Source organism: Pipra filicauda, unplaced genomic scaffold (genome assembly GCF_003945595.2).
Source record: "Pipra filicauda isolate LSUMZ 115617 unplaced genomic scaffold, ASM394559v2 scaffold57_size4234018_pilon, whole genome shotgun sequence".
NCBI classification, from domain to species: domain Eukaryota; kingdom Metazoa; phylum Chordata; class Aves; order Passeriformes; family Pipridae; genus Pipra; species Pipra filicauda.
Window position 1 is genome coordinate 3,822,840 of NW_024104731.1, and position 16,134 is coordinate 3,838,973.

General features: G+C 36.9%; 1 protein-coding gene across 1 annotated transcript in view; it reads right to left on the minus strand.

The window, feature by feature from the left end:
• The window catches only part of ANGPT1 (angiopoietin 1), a 160,445-nt gene that overhangs the window by 143,004 nt on the left and 1,307 nt on the right, over nucleotides 1-16,134 (minus strand). The gene's annotated exons all lie outside the window — the stretch shown is intronic.

A 16,134-nucleotide genomic window follows, 5' to 3' on the forward strand; every position in this document is an offset into this window, starting at 1 on the left:
AAATATATCCCAAAAAACGCCAATAACGGTCAAATTTTGTTTGGGAACTACAGCTTTAATAAACAAAAGAATCACAGACATTAATTTCCTCAGTTGTTAGCAAAGATAGCAGAAGCTGAAAAATATGAACAGGTTAAAAATTCAAGCAGAGAGATCATTTATGGGGAGGGACACTCAAGCAGCCCTTATAATTTTTGTAAATTTTATCCAATGACCTTCGCAGTACAATTTTTTCCTTAATATGCTGCAGTGTAGAAACACAAAAGTAAAATGCACATGGGATTGATGACTGGCATACAATATTAAAAGGCATCGTTGTCATAAGATACCAGAGGGGTGACACATAACTATCAACCAAGACATGCAGGCTCCATCAAGTTCAGGAAAAAAAGCTCCTGGTTTTCAGAACATCTCTGTCCAGAGAAGTTGTAGCTACTCCATCCCTGGCAGTGTTCAAGGCCAGCCTGGATGGGGCTTTGAGCAACCTGTTCTAGTGGAAGGTGTTCCTGCCCATGGCTGTGGGGTTGGAACTAGATGGCCTAGGTCCCTAAGGTCCCTTCCAACCCAAACCATTTTGATTCTAACATCCAAATATGCATTTCTAGTTTATCACTGAACAAAACAATGAAATATTATCTTGTGTCCAATTGATAAAATCAGCAGACTTCTACAAAATGACTGTCTTAGGGCTGACTTGAGTGAAAGTAGAATTAAGTTCAGGTATTGTCTTGGGATAGGAAGGAGAAGCCTAAGTGTAATATTGGTGTACAGGCACAGTACATTTCTTACATTTTCTAACAAGTACGTTTTCTAACAAGAAAAGGGATGCACTGTATTGGTGTCCTCCTGTTTATCTGGAAACAGTTGCTTCTACAGTTCCTTTTTTTCTTGAAAAAGATAGAAAGAATATGCATGTGGAATGTTGTTGATGTAGAAAAGATCATGCAAACTGTCCCCACTGAACTAGAGGCATCTGAGTTCAAAGAGAACTATTTGTAACTTTTCTTCCAATGCCCTGGTTTTTGGTTTAATTAAGAAAAATATCTTTTAGTTGGCTAATTTAGTTCATGCTAAAGGAAAAAAAATCAATCTGCTGATTTTATCAGCAGAAAAATGTTTTCCAATGACATTTCTTTCATTTCATAAAAAACCTATTTTTTTTAAAGGAAGAATAATTTATAAATAAATATATAAATAGATTACTTTATTTAACTAAGAATTCTAACCTTTTTGGCTAAGAATCACAGCATTTTGGTTTGTTATTTGATTGCTCTCTGCCATGAGGTTACTTTTACCTGAGGTCTCAAGCCCTTGGATTCAAAGGTCTCTAACAGGGTTCCATCTACATAGCAGTTCTACCACAAAAAGAGCTCATGTAAATGTATAAATTCACTTCAGAAAATGTCAACAAAAAAAGATTTTTCTATTTTAAAACATTTCAAAGAAACTCCCAAAAATATTTCCTGACTGGCTTCAGCAAAAGAAACACAAAATCCAACTCAAATGTCCACTGAAAAATAGATGTCAGATAGAATCCAAGACTAGTTTTAAGTTAAGATAACCTGCCTGATTAGCTTAAGTGTTTCTGTTTTAACAAGTATCTCAGTTCTTCTTCAGTGTTTTAAGGGACTGGAAAGAGGAATAGTGAAAAAAAATAATAGGCTGTTACAATTATGTTCTTTTTAACACAAAAAAAAATGAAAATACTGAAAATGTGTCTATAAAATTGTTCTCCTGAGATGCATGTTCCCCTGTAAGGCCCGGGGAGTGCTGGGAGAAGGCTGTGAGCACAATTAAAATTGTACACAGAATCCTATCGGCTAATAAACAAAAAAATCTGAGTTTGTCTCTTCTCACAGGCTGGGTTTGAGTCTTCTTCTTTAAGCTGCAGCAGATTGACACTGGCATTGTTCCACAGATGCCAGTGACATGATTTCTGACTTATACTTTTGTTCCAGGGCTTTCTAAAAATGGTTGGGATTTTTTGGGGGTTTTGGGGTTTTTCTTCTTTTTTTTTTGTATTTTAAAATCACCGCTGCACACAGTTCTAGTTGGTATCTTTCTAGGCATGTGGAGGAAAGGACTGGCTGGGCGTAAGGCCGTACTGTCATTTCAGTTCTTGATGTGGTACCTCACAAATTCATGCTGACACAATGCGGCAATTGTAGAGCACATTGTGAGGAAGCACACCATCTGTTTTCTGCCTCTCCTTTGCTATAAATAACAGATTTCAGTCTCTCTGGGTGCCAGGCTAGCGTTTTGCAACAAAACACTCCAGCCCTTTAAAATTCCTCCTGACCATCTGGGAATTTTCTGTTCTGCCAAATAAGTTTGCCTGGACAGAGTTGAGGTCTGTCTGTCTCTTACTGTTAAGAAATCTCTTCATGCTAGGGTAGAAACATTTTAATGTAGGTGAACCCAGAGAGCCGGTATCAAAAGGTAGACTTGGAATTTCTGCGACTTCTGAAAGCGACAGGGGAAGGAGGGAAGAAGGGGTCAGCTTCAGCTGGCTGGGCCTGAGGCTGGGAAATGCTCTTCCCTGAAGAGAAACTGAGCTTAGTTTTTTCCCACTGATTCACTGCGAGCAGCATTGGGCCAAACTCCACAAAAATTCATTAACATTACACTCCAGGTGAGAGTCAAGAGACTTTTTTTTTAGTTTCTAATCCTCTCAGGACTATTTAATGATAACAGTTTGAGTTTGTGGAATGTGTTGAAAACCTCCTTTGGGTTCATATTCCTATAGGAAATTACTGATGTTTCTAGTTGTGTTTTTTGGTAAGGGCTCATGATAACAGCACCTGGAACATGTAACAGCAATACCAAGCTGAGCCTAAGAGAAGCAAACCCCAAAACAATATCCACTCTGATGGAAAAAACAAGGAACAACACTGACTTAGGATGTGAAACTGTCTCACAATATAAAGCTTGTATTGCATTATGAGTAGTATTTTAAAAATAATCTTGCTGCAGCTTGCTAATGGCCTTTCTGAAGGATTTTACCATGGAAGTGGAAACATGGCAGCATTCAAAACCACACTGATATAACTAACACTAAGATGTCATCTTGAAACTTAAGCATAACAAAAATGGGAAATTTACTTTAAAACACGTTTTCAGTCTTCCATCATGGAGAGTTACAGGCTAGAGAAACAAACAAACAAAAAAGCAGGACTAATTCTAGTGACCAAGGACTAGAATTTTGGTCAGGAGTTCTGTAGGAAATTTGGTCAGGAGCTCTGCACGATTTTGGTTGCAAAATAATTAATAAAAATGATGAAGTAGTCTTTAAAAATGTACATGGAAAAGGATGTCACATTTGGTACATATTTTATGCATCAAGAATTCATGTCTTATCTTCTTGCCCATAACAGTTCAACAGAAATGTTTTCAGTCTTGCTCAATTCTGCTTCTAGGAAATACCCCGGGGGATCAGTGGTCAAATTACTAGATGTTTCCAAGATGTGCAGGAGTGCTAAACCTTAGGTCAAGGAAATTTGTTCCCCTTTTTTTTTTTCATTTTTGGGGTTTATAATTCAGGTTTTCTGTGGGAGGCATTAAGGCAGGAGATAACAAATGCTGGTTTTTTTTAATTACTGGTTCAGTATTAAAGAAATACAATCAATATTCCTAGCTTTAAGAATCTGAATTCCAGACAAATTCTTTTTTTCAGTCTGTGTTTAATTTTATAATATTTTTAATGTTCATATATCCATTTCACTTTGAAACTCAATATACAAATACCTTGAATAAACAGTTAAATACAGAAATTGTTCCCTCACTGTATAGTTGCTAGTACAGCATGTGTCATAGTGGTTATCAGGGATTGGCAAAAAAAACATATCTAATTTTCCAGATAAAATGTGCAAAGAATTCACCTTTTTTTTGTCTTTTCTTTTCTTTTGATGCTTTGAATTTTTTGTGACATTGTTCTCTATAGGAAGTCTCAGGACTTCTTTTTCTCATCCATTTCTCCAAAAGAATAAAATATACATATGTTTGTTTAGAGTAACAGAGGAATTCCAGCTCATTTCTCCTGTTGAAGTCTACCGAAAAGTAGCTATGTCCTTGTGCTAACACTCCAGTGGTGAAATAAAAACAATTTATTGTAAAGCTTACTTCCTGGAAAATTCAGAATGCCATCAACTCAAAACAGAGCACCTCGCACATTTGGGGTCAAGTTCTCAGATCTTGCAAATTTAAAGTTGGCAAGTTTGGGCAAATTCTGTTCTAGTATTCCTGACCTCTAGCTCATCACTGACTCTCCATGGTGCTTGTTTGTTGCTAGTAAATTGTTTCTTCACTTAATGGTCATAAGCAGCAAACATAAACACTACTTTTGAGGTTATCATTGACAGCTGCAAGCACATTCCTGGTGAGTGAGTGACATGTTGGTCACCACCTGCACTGCTGTACATGGCATTCTAGTTCCACTCAGCATTTCAGTTACTTTGATAGCCAGCAGAATTTAGAGAACTCCCAATTTCTTCATTAAAACATGCTGCTGAGCACCTTCTTTGATTCACTCCTATATTTGTCTTAATTTAAAAAAAAATAAATTTTCTGTTCTTTAAAAAAAAAGTCTTATTTTAAATAAAAGTTTCCTCGCCTATGATGAGTTTTTTCTTCATCGAACTGCAATACTACTGAAATACACAGTATTATGATCTTTGGATGGCCGCACACCAGTAAACACTTTACAGCTAAATTGTTTCAGAGCATTTTACTGAACAGTGCTGTATCCCAAAGTAATTTTTCAGACTTTTCTGTCACCTCAGAACAAGGTATCTTATTGTGTATATTTTAGTGCCATGTTGGTACCTTAGGCAGTTTCAAATTTATGGATTACATCAACCTTTACCCTTCCTGTCAGAGTTTTAAAGCTAATCTTTTATCAACATCAAACTGAAAGACTCCTTGCTCTGAAGAACCACTCCCACCTTCCACCTTATATTTAGCCTTTCCAGTCTTTCTCCAGGTCCCTTACACTTTCTCTGAGCTAATCCTTTCCAAGAGGCAATAGTCTGTAGTTACAAACCCATCTTCAGTTTCCTTGGGAGTCATGTCCCATAACTATAAAAGAGAGTCCAAAATCCTAAAAAAAACCTGGAAAAAGTTACATATATTCTTACTGCACTTACAGTACATCCAGTCTACAGACTCATCACAGATATTTGACATAATTTACCCAAGCATTACACTGTGTCTCTAAACCAGTGTTCGTAAGAATGTAATGAGGTGCAAGCATTTTGCCAGTGTGGGGAGATGAAGAAACTCAACACTCTGGTTTCAGGGAAGTCAGTATGTCAGAAAGTATGAAACAAAGCCAGCTTTCTCAGCAAAACTCATCTAAAAGGATTTGAAACCATGCATTCAACATGATGCTTCTCGGTTGCAGAGCCACATATTACATCTTTGTGCAGTGACTGACAAAACAGGTCATCAAGCAGATCAAACCATAAAATTTTATCTTTTACCAATGATTATTCAATTAATTCTGCTCTAATCATCCTTTAATGGTCACCTTTAATGATAACTCTGTGGTGCTTGGTAAACTCATTTTGTTTTGTCTGCCTCTGCAAATACAGTTGTCTTCCTTATGCTTCCCCGCATAAAACTTTGGGACTATAATAGGTACAAATAGTTCTTCTAATAGTTCTTCACTGACATGAAGGCAGAGGCCCTAATGGTTGAGCTGTGCCATGTCATGGAGGTCAACAATGTCAGAGGAATATACAAAAGGATATTTATTGCATCAGCCAGAATTCTTGGAAAAGCCAAGAGATCAAACTGGATCATTCAAGAAAAATGTGAAGAGAAACAACCTTAATCATCACCTCTGTAGTTAACAGGCTAAAGTGATAAAGAAATTTGCAGTCCATATCTCCTCCACACAAAAATAGTAACACAGAAAACTTTCTAGCAGAGCATTGATGGCCTTTCCCATTAACAGGATAGAAGTGACGCAGGAAAGATAGGTGGCCCTTGACCATTTATCTCTACTATGGTAAATCACACGCAGAGCGAAGTATGAAGTTTTAGCCAAGGAACAAAGGGGAATAGTTCATTCAGGAAGAGATTAGGTCATCTCTTTGAGCAATTTCCCTCCAAGCAAATCCTCAAAATTCCAGGCACAGCACCAAGGGCATCATGATTTGGGGACTTCCCATTATTGCGTAGACTTGCTGATGCGGCCTAGAAGGTCACAGGAATTTCCTGATGAATTAAAACTGTGGAGGGTAAATATTTAACTATGACACAAATAAATATACCTAAATATAAAAGCAGTGATCCGAAATCCTCAATTCAGATGCTTTTATCTGCATGTGAATGGTCAGCTTTCAAAGGCTGTAATAGTATTCCTTGAGTTCTTTGATATTGGAGGAGACTTCAGAGAAATATGTTGTATATGAAGTGTTTCTCTGAGATTTCAGACATACCGTGTAGCTTCTGTACAGGTTTTTCAATTAAAAGAACAGAGTTAGGAGAACTAGTGCTCTGGTACTGATAGTGAGATAATTATCTGAAGACCCTTGTCTTTTTGGGACACAAATGGATGGCTCAGAAGTGAAAATAGAAAGGCATGTAAATGGCCCTATTATTCACCCTTAGTGTTACCCACACACTGAGCTGATGGGAGAGTTTTAAAAAAAATATTTATATAATACAATTCTCCTTTCTGCAAAACTCCCAGAAGATAATTATCGATAAAGCTATTCAAAGGTGAACACAAGAAAATGAAAAATCTACACATTTAAATAGAACCATAAGTGGTTTAATCCAAATTCAAAACTTCTTTCAATACATTGCCTAGACAAAAACCCAAAAAACAAAAAAACCACCCAACCAACCAACCAAAACTCCCAAAAACCAAAACCAAACAAAATAAAAAATCAAACAAACAAAACAAACCCCAAAATATAATTTAACAACTATGTTATTTTTTTCTTAAATCTCCATTGTGCAAGACCATTTTTGCAGGCAAGAGATTAGAAAGAAAAATACACTTTTATAAACATAGGTTGACAATTTTAAAACATTAATAAATAATATGATCCAAAATGTAGGCAAGTCCACCACAACCCTGAAGATAAATGTAAAAGTATCTCTTGAGATTGTACTAGGACTGCTCCTTTGATTTTGTGAGTATTTAAAATATGTTCTGTAGATTTGGAGTATATTAAATTTGAAATATTAAAATAGATGTCAAAATAGTAAATTTACACATTGAGAATCAGATGTTTTAAATCTACAGTCAGGATGTAAAAACTCCACTTTGAATCATGAAGAATCTTTGATAATGACTGAATGTTTGCTGTAATATTTATAACAGTGGGCACTCAAATGCCACCAGTGCTTTTCTCTTTGAAACCCTGCAAGTTCCCTTTGCAGTTCTAGGTTGGTGTGGACCACAGATGAGAAAACTAAAAGTCTGATCTGCTAAACAATGTTATGCCTAATACTAAAGTTTTGTAGCTTAAATAGTATCTTTCAAGAAAACCTTCTTGCATACAGAAAGCTTTTAAGGGAAGTTTAGATATGAAAGAAGACATAATCAGTCTATAAATGACATCTCAGCCTGCAGCAGCAGTAGGTTTTAGATTAAAAATTGATTAACATCAATCTGATTATCTCTGTTCTAGTGTGAAAGAAGCCATGCTGGTAAAAAGAGACAAATTACCTTCTAAGGTCATACTCCCAATTTTCTCCCACAGTTCTCTACTCTTGCCTTAATTTCTTCCTGGTAGGGATGCTCAGAGCTTATCCTATCTCTAAATGAATCTCTCAAGCCTATTTGCCTCCTTGGTACAAAGGGAGGAGAAAGAATACCAGGACCCAAATTCTCAGGCAGAGTAGAATCAGAAGGGAATTCTGATAACTGGAACAAGTGGATTTTGGTTGGTTCCATACATTCCTATTGCAGAAGGAATGCCCTGTATCTTATTTGCAAAAAGACAACTACAGAAAACATGACAAATGGCAAGAATTTACTCCAACAAACAAAAATTCCCTGAAGAAATTATGAAAAATATAACTATATAGTTATGCAAAGTCCTATTAAAGAAGCAGATGGCATGCATGCACAAAGTACAATCAGGTTTGTCTTGCAACATATGCACATGTAAGGACAGAAACATGCCTGGGATGGGAAGTACAAAGCTCTCATATTTTTTTCAGAATATATGAAAATTCTTGCTTCAGATACATTCTGGAAAGAACACAAGCAAATGTGCACTTATAATTTATCAGCAACACAGGATAGGGAATGGTTCACTGAGAGTTAATGCATGTACAATACACAAGGTTTCATCTTGCTACCAACTTTTCTAGGTTTTTTTGAGCCAACAGGTCAGTTTGAGGAGAATAACAGATTGGCAGCTGGTACCTTGGTATAAAACATGAGAATGGATTTAAGACATAACACTTAGAAACACATTTCCATGTACCTTAATGCCAAAACTCCGAAGATCGAAATGTGCATGCACATATGTGTGCACATACATGCACCAGAGTGAGGTGTCAAAGGCAGAGGAATTCTACAGATTTGTTAGAGAATTTTTCATCAACTGCTTTTTAGCCATGGATCTTCTATACAGATTTTCCAGCTTCAAGATTTTACATGGATTTTCAGCCTCCTTCTCTCCTCTTTAAGAAAGGAATAGTAACACATCATGACTGACCTTGTATTACCATATAACAGATCTTTAAAGTACCTTTGCTAAAGACAACCTGTTCCACCATGAAATTAGCATAGTTCTCTTACTATTACCCTTTTATTACTGGTTGATTTTTTTTTTAAATTTCTGCTCCTAGAAGTTAGTCAAGTGAGTATAAGAAATTTCTTTCAATCATGTAGCTCCATGGCCTAGAATACTGATTTTCCATATGACTTCCTCTGAGGGATTATAACATTTTCTTAAATCATTTTTTTGGTTGGTTGCTTTGTTTTAAGCCTAAAAGCAAACTTTTTTTATAGTGCAACTTGGGCACCTTTCCAGCTGACCCTGTACCTGTCTTGCTTTGACCATCTGTACCATATGCTTGTTCAATGTCAACTGTAGCCTCACTGCTAGGTCTTGTTTAGTGCACTAGTTTGATTCACATCAGTTTTAAACATGGATAATTAAACTGGTTAGAATTCTTATTCCAGTTGGAGGGTGACTTATGCTGTTTTAGGTTAATCTGGTTCCTGACTGAGGCAATGAAAAGTGAATCTTGATATTTGCGCAGAAACATTAATGAGAATGTAGTGCAAATGTGCAACAACTTATGGCATTTTTAAGTTATCCTTCCAATCAAATATTCACCACTGTGGTGTTTCATAACACTGTCTAAAATATGCACATGTGGTTACACAAGAATAACCTTGTGTTAAAGTACAGCTTGTTTCATAAGAAAAAGAACTCTTCCTATGAAATATGAAACTATTTCAATTTCCTTTTCCTGATCAAACTTCAACCTCTTAACAAGAGAGGAAATTCTTCTGCTACTGGGAAGACTTTTACACCAGGGCTGTTTATTCAAGATACTTGAGCTGCTGGTGTTAAAGATGACTTCACAGCACAGTTAAATGCTGATACTGGTTCTAGAAGGTCCTCATTTACTAGCTCTTCCTTGTTTGCAGCTTATTGCAGATACAGAGTAGAAGACTGAACTAAGCTGAACTGTAAATAGAGATGAATACAAGCAAACCGTATCTTCGCCTTTCAGGTTGTGCTTGCAATATGAATGAGCCCAATTTTGATAACAACAGGTTTATTCAAAATGTTCGTAATGATGGCTCTGAAAAACTAGATATACCTCACTGGTCTTCATGAGAATCCATACAAGACTAAGACACACTCCTTTTCATTCTAGATGAATACAGGTTGAAGCAGAAGCTGTTGGATGGGTTTTAGGAACACTGCAAGTATGAGGACCATTCTTAATGTGAGCAGGACACATATAATCCTTTACCCAACCCAAATGCTAAGATAATTCTTAGCATTATAGATGCATATTAATTGTATTTATCTGCTTATTTTATATTAAGTGCAATATATATATATTAAAAGCAATTTTCTTTCCAAAAGATTTTTTAATTTCCCATTGTTTTTTGTACATATTGAAAACATTATTATAATACATAAACTGTTAAGAGCACAAAATACCTTCCACCAGAAAAACTCTAAAAGCAACACAAAAAATAACATATTAAGCCTCCCAACAGCTTTGTGAAATTGAGTAGTAGTGCTACATCTATGTTAAGAAAGGGAAAAAAGGAATACTTTACAATTTCCTTGCAGTCACAAGTGAAGTCTGTGCTACAGACATGAAGAGAAGTAAAGCTTAAATCCATCCCACTTAACTGAAGCATCTAAATCAGGATGTGAGCTGCTCAGGATTTCCCTGGGGACAATGAAGAGAAGCAGGGACTTCTACACTTCTACAAGGCAGTTCAGGTGGCTGAACTCTGGGCTTGCTACTGTCTCACCGTGCAGCACTAAGAGATTTCCCATAGCAAAAAAAAACTATCTTGTGTAACACTGGGTTTTGGCCACAGCATTCTCCTGAAGAAGTTGGCAGATCATGGCTGAGACAGGTGCATTCTTTGCTGGGTTAAAAACTGTCTGGATGGCTGGGCCCAGACAGTGGTGGTGAATGGTGCTGCATCCAATTGGCATCTGGTCACTAGAGAGGTTCCCCAAGGCTCAGTACTGGAGCCAGGCCTGTTTAATATCTTTACCAATGATCTGGACAAGGGGAACAAGTGCACCATCAGTAAGTTCACAGACAACACAAAGTTGGGCAGGAGTGTTGATCTGCTGGAGGGTAGGAAGGCTCTGCAGAGGGATCTGGACAGGCTGAATCCTGAGGCCAACAGTATGAGGTTCAACAAGGCCAAGTGCCGGCTCCTGCATTTGGATCACAACAACCTCATGCAGTGCTACAGGCTTGGGGTAGAGTATCTGGAAAGTGGCCCAGCGAAAAAGGCCCTGGGGGTGCTGGTCAATGGACAGTTGAACACGAGCCAGCAGTGTGCCCAGGTAGCCAAGAAGGCCAATGGCATCCTGGCCTGTGTTAGAAACAGTGTGGCCAGCAGAATTAGGGAAGTGATTGTCCCTCTGTACTGGACACACCTTGAATCCTGTGTTCAGTTTTGGGCCCTTCAATACCAGAAAGACATTGAGGTGCTGCAGCAGGTCCAGAGGAGGGCAACGGAGCCGGTGAAAGATCTAAAGTGTAAGTTGTATAAGGAGCTGCTGAAGGAGCTGGGGATGTTTAGTCTGGAGAAAAGGAGGCTGAGGAGGGACCTTGTCACTCTCTACAGTTACCTGAAAGGAGGTTGCAGCAAGAGTGGGTTGGTCTATTCTCTGAAGAAACTAGAGAAAAGACAAGAGGAAATGACCTAAAGCTGTGCTATGGGAAGTTCAGGTTGGGCATCAGGAAAAATTTCTTCACTGAAAGGGTGGTTAATCACTGGAACAGGATGCCCAGGGGTCTGGTGGATTCACCGTCTGTGGAGGTGTTGAAGAAACAACTGAATGTAGCACTTACTGCTATGATTTAGTTGACACAGTGATGCTTGGTCAAAGGTTGGAATTCAGTAATCTTGGAGGTCTTTTCTAACCTTAATGATCTTATGATTATAAGTTTGAGAGGGCTAATGCAGGCCTAACATATCCAACCCTCTTTCTTTTCCCACACTGGCTGGTTTTTTTGTTGTTTTTTTGTTTGTTTTGGTTTTTTTTGGTTTTTTTTGTTCCAGGGCACACAGCACTGTAGCTTGCTTCCAAACCACAGAAGGGAATGGGAGCTATGAGTTCTCAGCACCCTCAAAATGACATGCCATTTTACTGTATATCAGTTTCATTTAGAAAAGCTCTCAGTGCTCCAAGTGAGATCTCCCACTGGGCATGTTGGTTGAACAGTTCTGATGACTAATAAATGTAATATTTTATTGTTACCAGAAAGTTCCTAATTGTGGCTGTCATCACTGAAAATAAACACATTCAGGACCTCCTGAACATTATGATAAAGTCTTCTGTCCAAACATGGGAAATATTTTTTTTTTAGTAATTTGCTGCCAAATGTAGCAACATGTGAAACCGTCCTTCACTCTACTTCTCTGAGTCTTCTGCTTCATAAAAAAATTGCCAAATAGGTTATCCCCCAATAATATAAAGCTTTCAGATATTTCCACATTTGAAGTCTCACCTCTTTCTTGAGGGTACATCAGAATATCCCAAGGACTTCAGCAATTTTATTAATGAAGTTTTAATATGCAGGCATATTATTGGCCAAGAGATTTTTGGGAGTAAATAAGCAATTTTGGTTTTACACTCAAACATGTATTTTCTTTGAATCGGTTTGTTTCTGTGAAGTTATATTTGCTCCTTAAATTTTTCTTTTATATATATACTTACCCATTGAATAGAACACATTATATAGGAAATCCCACTAATTTGAATTTCACCCTTTGTTATACAACATGTTTGTGGGAACTACACTTCAAATGTCACTAGGGTGAGACTCTACTTTGGATATGAGAATTCATTGACTCCCAAGCAAAAAGAAGCACCTAGAGTAGTAAACATAACCTCTGTGTCTAGAAAATAAATACAGGTTCAAGCTGGATGCCAAATAGAAGACTAGTGCCCAGTTTTGGAATAAATTTTCTCACTGTTTCCTTTTAGCTCTGGTCTACCTTGAAAGAGGAAAGATTTACCAGGAAGCCAGTCTTTACACAGCCATGTTAGTAATGTTCATAGAAGCAGAATAGCAGATTCCAAATCTGATGACCTGCTTTTATTGTAAGAATTAACCAAAGTTCATCATGGATCTCCCAGTTGCATTTAACATCTGAATATTATGTGGACTTTAAGGTCACATGTTATATTGCAAAATGCCCAGCGAAACATAATCATAAATAAAATGGAACTTTTCACTCAGCTTCACAGCAAGAGTAGCAGGTAAGGAATTTTCCCATCTTCAACAAACCATATAAAATCCAAGGTAAAATCCAGCCACTCCACACATGTAAGCATATTTCATTGCAGAAAACGGGACATAAGTCCTGCTGGTAAAGACAGAAGAAAGGGGCAGACTTTCAGTGGAGCCACAGCACTCAATGACAGACACCAGTCTTTCCAAAAGCCACTTTCTTCTATATAATGACTGGCCCCCTCAAAACCTAGATTCCTTACATGTTTAAAAATAAGTGAGCATTTGCATTGTTACTGCTGCAAAATAAGGAATTCAGTAAAGGTCACAGAGAATGGCATAGACACTTAATTTATCAAAACCATCATAAGAATAAACTTTAAAGTAAACTATCAAATGGTTGTAGATATCCCAGAAAAAATGTTCTTAATTTCTTTCTTTAATGACTGAATCCAGATTGTAATTCTATGCTTGTTCTGTTGCAGCTGGTGGCAGAACAGGCACTTTAAAGGGAAAGGAAACTTCTTTTATTTTTGGTTTAAGTGTAGTGGTGCCATCGATATTTGCAAAGAAAAAAAATATGTCTAAGTTTGAATACTGACTGATCGGAATGATTGTGGTTCACTTTCAGCTCAAACTTGGATGTCTGAGTTAACTTTTTATACTATACTATCATTAAGCATTAATTTTAAATTTTTATGTATTCTGCTTAGGTAACAATCAGGAAAAAAAGAAAGATTGGATCGTGTAAAACTCACTTATTAGTGTAATAACAATTATTAATACCATTTGGAGTGCAGGATAAGTATATGAAACACTCATCTATACAGCTATCTGGAATGTACGTTATGTCCCATTGATACTGTAAGTTCAGCAAGCCAAAAGCAAGCTCCTAAGCAAGACATGATGATAACATTTCATGTAACTCCTCTTTGGCAATACTTAGACACTGCAACTGAATACCAAACAGGGTCACATGTGCCAGTCAGTTACTGCAAGAAAGAATACGTGATGAACTGTTTGTTTTGAACTAACAGTATAAACACATTGCAGAAATGAAACCCAAGCTTAAACAATGGGGAAAGTTATCCGGTATTAAAATAAACAGTTCTAGGAAAATCTCTAAAAATGTTTACCAAGTCATCTTCTTCCGCGTAGTTTCTGCACAGAGCATTTTGCCATGTCCCTGGTTTCTCAACCAACCCCAGTCACACTGACTATAGATATGCAAATACTAATGGACAAGGCTGGGCTTTAATTGCCTATAATTGGCACCCCAAGCAAGGGTACTTTTATCTACAGTCAAGCTTGTAGGTCATCAAAGAAGCAATTTGGTTTTAAGCATAAAAAAAATATTGCCTGTTTTACAAAGAAATATTTGTTTTCCTTCTAGAAATCTGAGAGTTTAGATATGGAAGGGAAAAAAATTAAATTAAAATACTAGAGATTTAATCAAACCATGATTCTTACAAACTTTCGTAATAAATATTTTTCTAATATCACAGGATAACAATTCAAAATAATTTACTTTGCCAAACATTGTCTACATACAGTTTTATTGAAAGTTATGGAAGTTTTATTGAAATTTACTACCTGAAGTAATAAACATATTTCCTTTGTGTAACTTAGATTATATCTCAAATTCTTAAACTTTATTTCTGATTATAACTATTCAAGTCCTAGACCTATAACCATTAAATATTCTTTACTTCATTCACAGCAGGTGCATTGTAGCTGTTTAGTGTAGCTAATTTAGGGGGAAAAATAAATGCAGAGTATGAAAATGAGATGCGAGATATCTACATAATATATTCATTACACTTAGGCATTATGTATGTTTTGAAAGGAAATGAGTTATGGCTGAGATGCTTTGTAATGGCAACAGCAACAAAGCAAATTCAGTATTCAGAGATGCTATAAAGGATCTGCATCAGCCTCATTTGTTCAGAGTGAGCCATACTCCATCACACAGAGAAACAGGTCCTTTCATTCCAAGGAAAACTGACACATGGGGATACGTGCACAAACCCAGTTTTATGCAAACCCCTGGGAGCAGAGGGTTGGGGGCTGGGAGGGAAAGAAGGAGGGGGATAGTTCTTCCTGTAGCCAGTTTTACAATCATTGCAGGAGAAAACAGTCCTCAAATATAAACCCCTTTCACTGGGCTTCCTACCTGTTTAATCACTTCCCTCCAAAGTGTGAAAGGACTAACCCTCAGACATTCACACTCCAGAGACTCATATTTCCTCATGTTCAGTTCACAGTGAAACAGTGATCTTAGTTCAGTCTCTAGTGGACAAACACAGAATAAGTAAAATCTTAGAAGCATGATTCAGCAGGCAATTTGCTCAAGTAAAATCATGTGTGCATAAACACAGAAAACATCTTTCTTCTCTTTAGTGCTTGTCTCAGCCTCTCAAAGCACAGTAAAATAATTTCTTAAGAAATGTTTTCTTCTAAAGAAGACATCCCCTCATTTCCAGCCTTATACTCCCCAAAGCAGACCAAAATATTACAAAAAAAGAGGGAAGTAGTCTAAAAATTAAATGCTTGGTTATATTTTCTTTTATAGTCATATGCTTACTGCACAGAATCTTCTCTCTCTTGCTAAATCCAGATATTCAAGAGCACAATTAATTTACCAAGTAATCAAGAAATCCTCTGTAAAGATTTTTGTAGAGTTAGGGGAATTGGGGTGACTGTATGTGCTTTTTAACATATTTCTGTCTTGTACACTGTCAGGATGAAACAAAACTTGTAAATGAGATAGGTAACAGTAACTGTGCTAATATGAAGTTTCAGCCCACCTAGTAGAGTCTTCATCAGAGTTTTATTGATATTCCTTCTTAATATGAACTTGTTTTGGAGTTAAATCATATGTCTCTCAAATGGGTACATACAGCAATTTTCTTATGCCATATCACACAACTAGTTGCATCACTCAGTGGTGCAATTTTCTAAGTTTTGCCAGGTCAAAATGGCAGCACATGAATGGAAATATCACAGATAACTACACATGGACTGTTTGTTTATTTAGTTTTACTGGTCAGCTATCCCAAAGCATTTTCATTATCAAGGCATGGACAAGATCCTGCAAGGTATGTAGTCTTACACAAGTGAGTAATCCTGTTAAGCTGAGTGGGGCTGCTCATATGAGTGAAATTATTCACATATTTAAGTCTTTTCAGACTCAAACTCCACTGCACACAT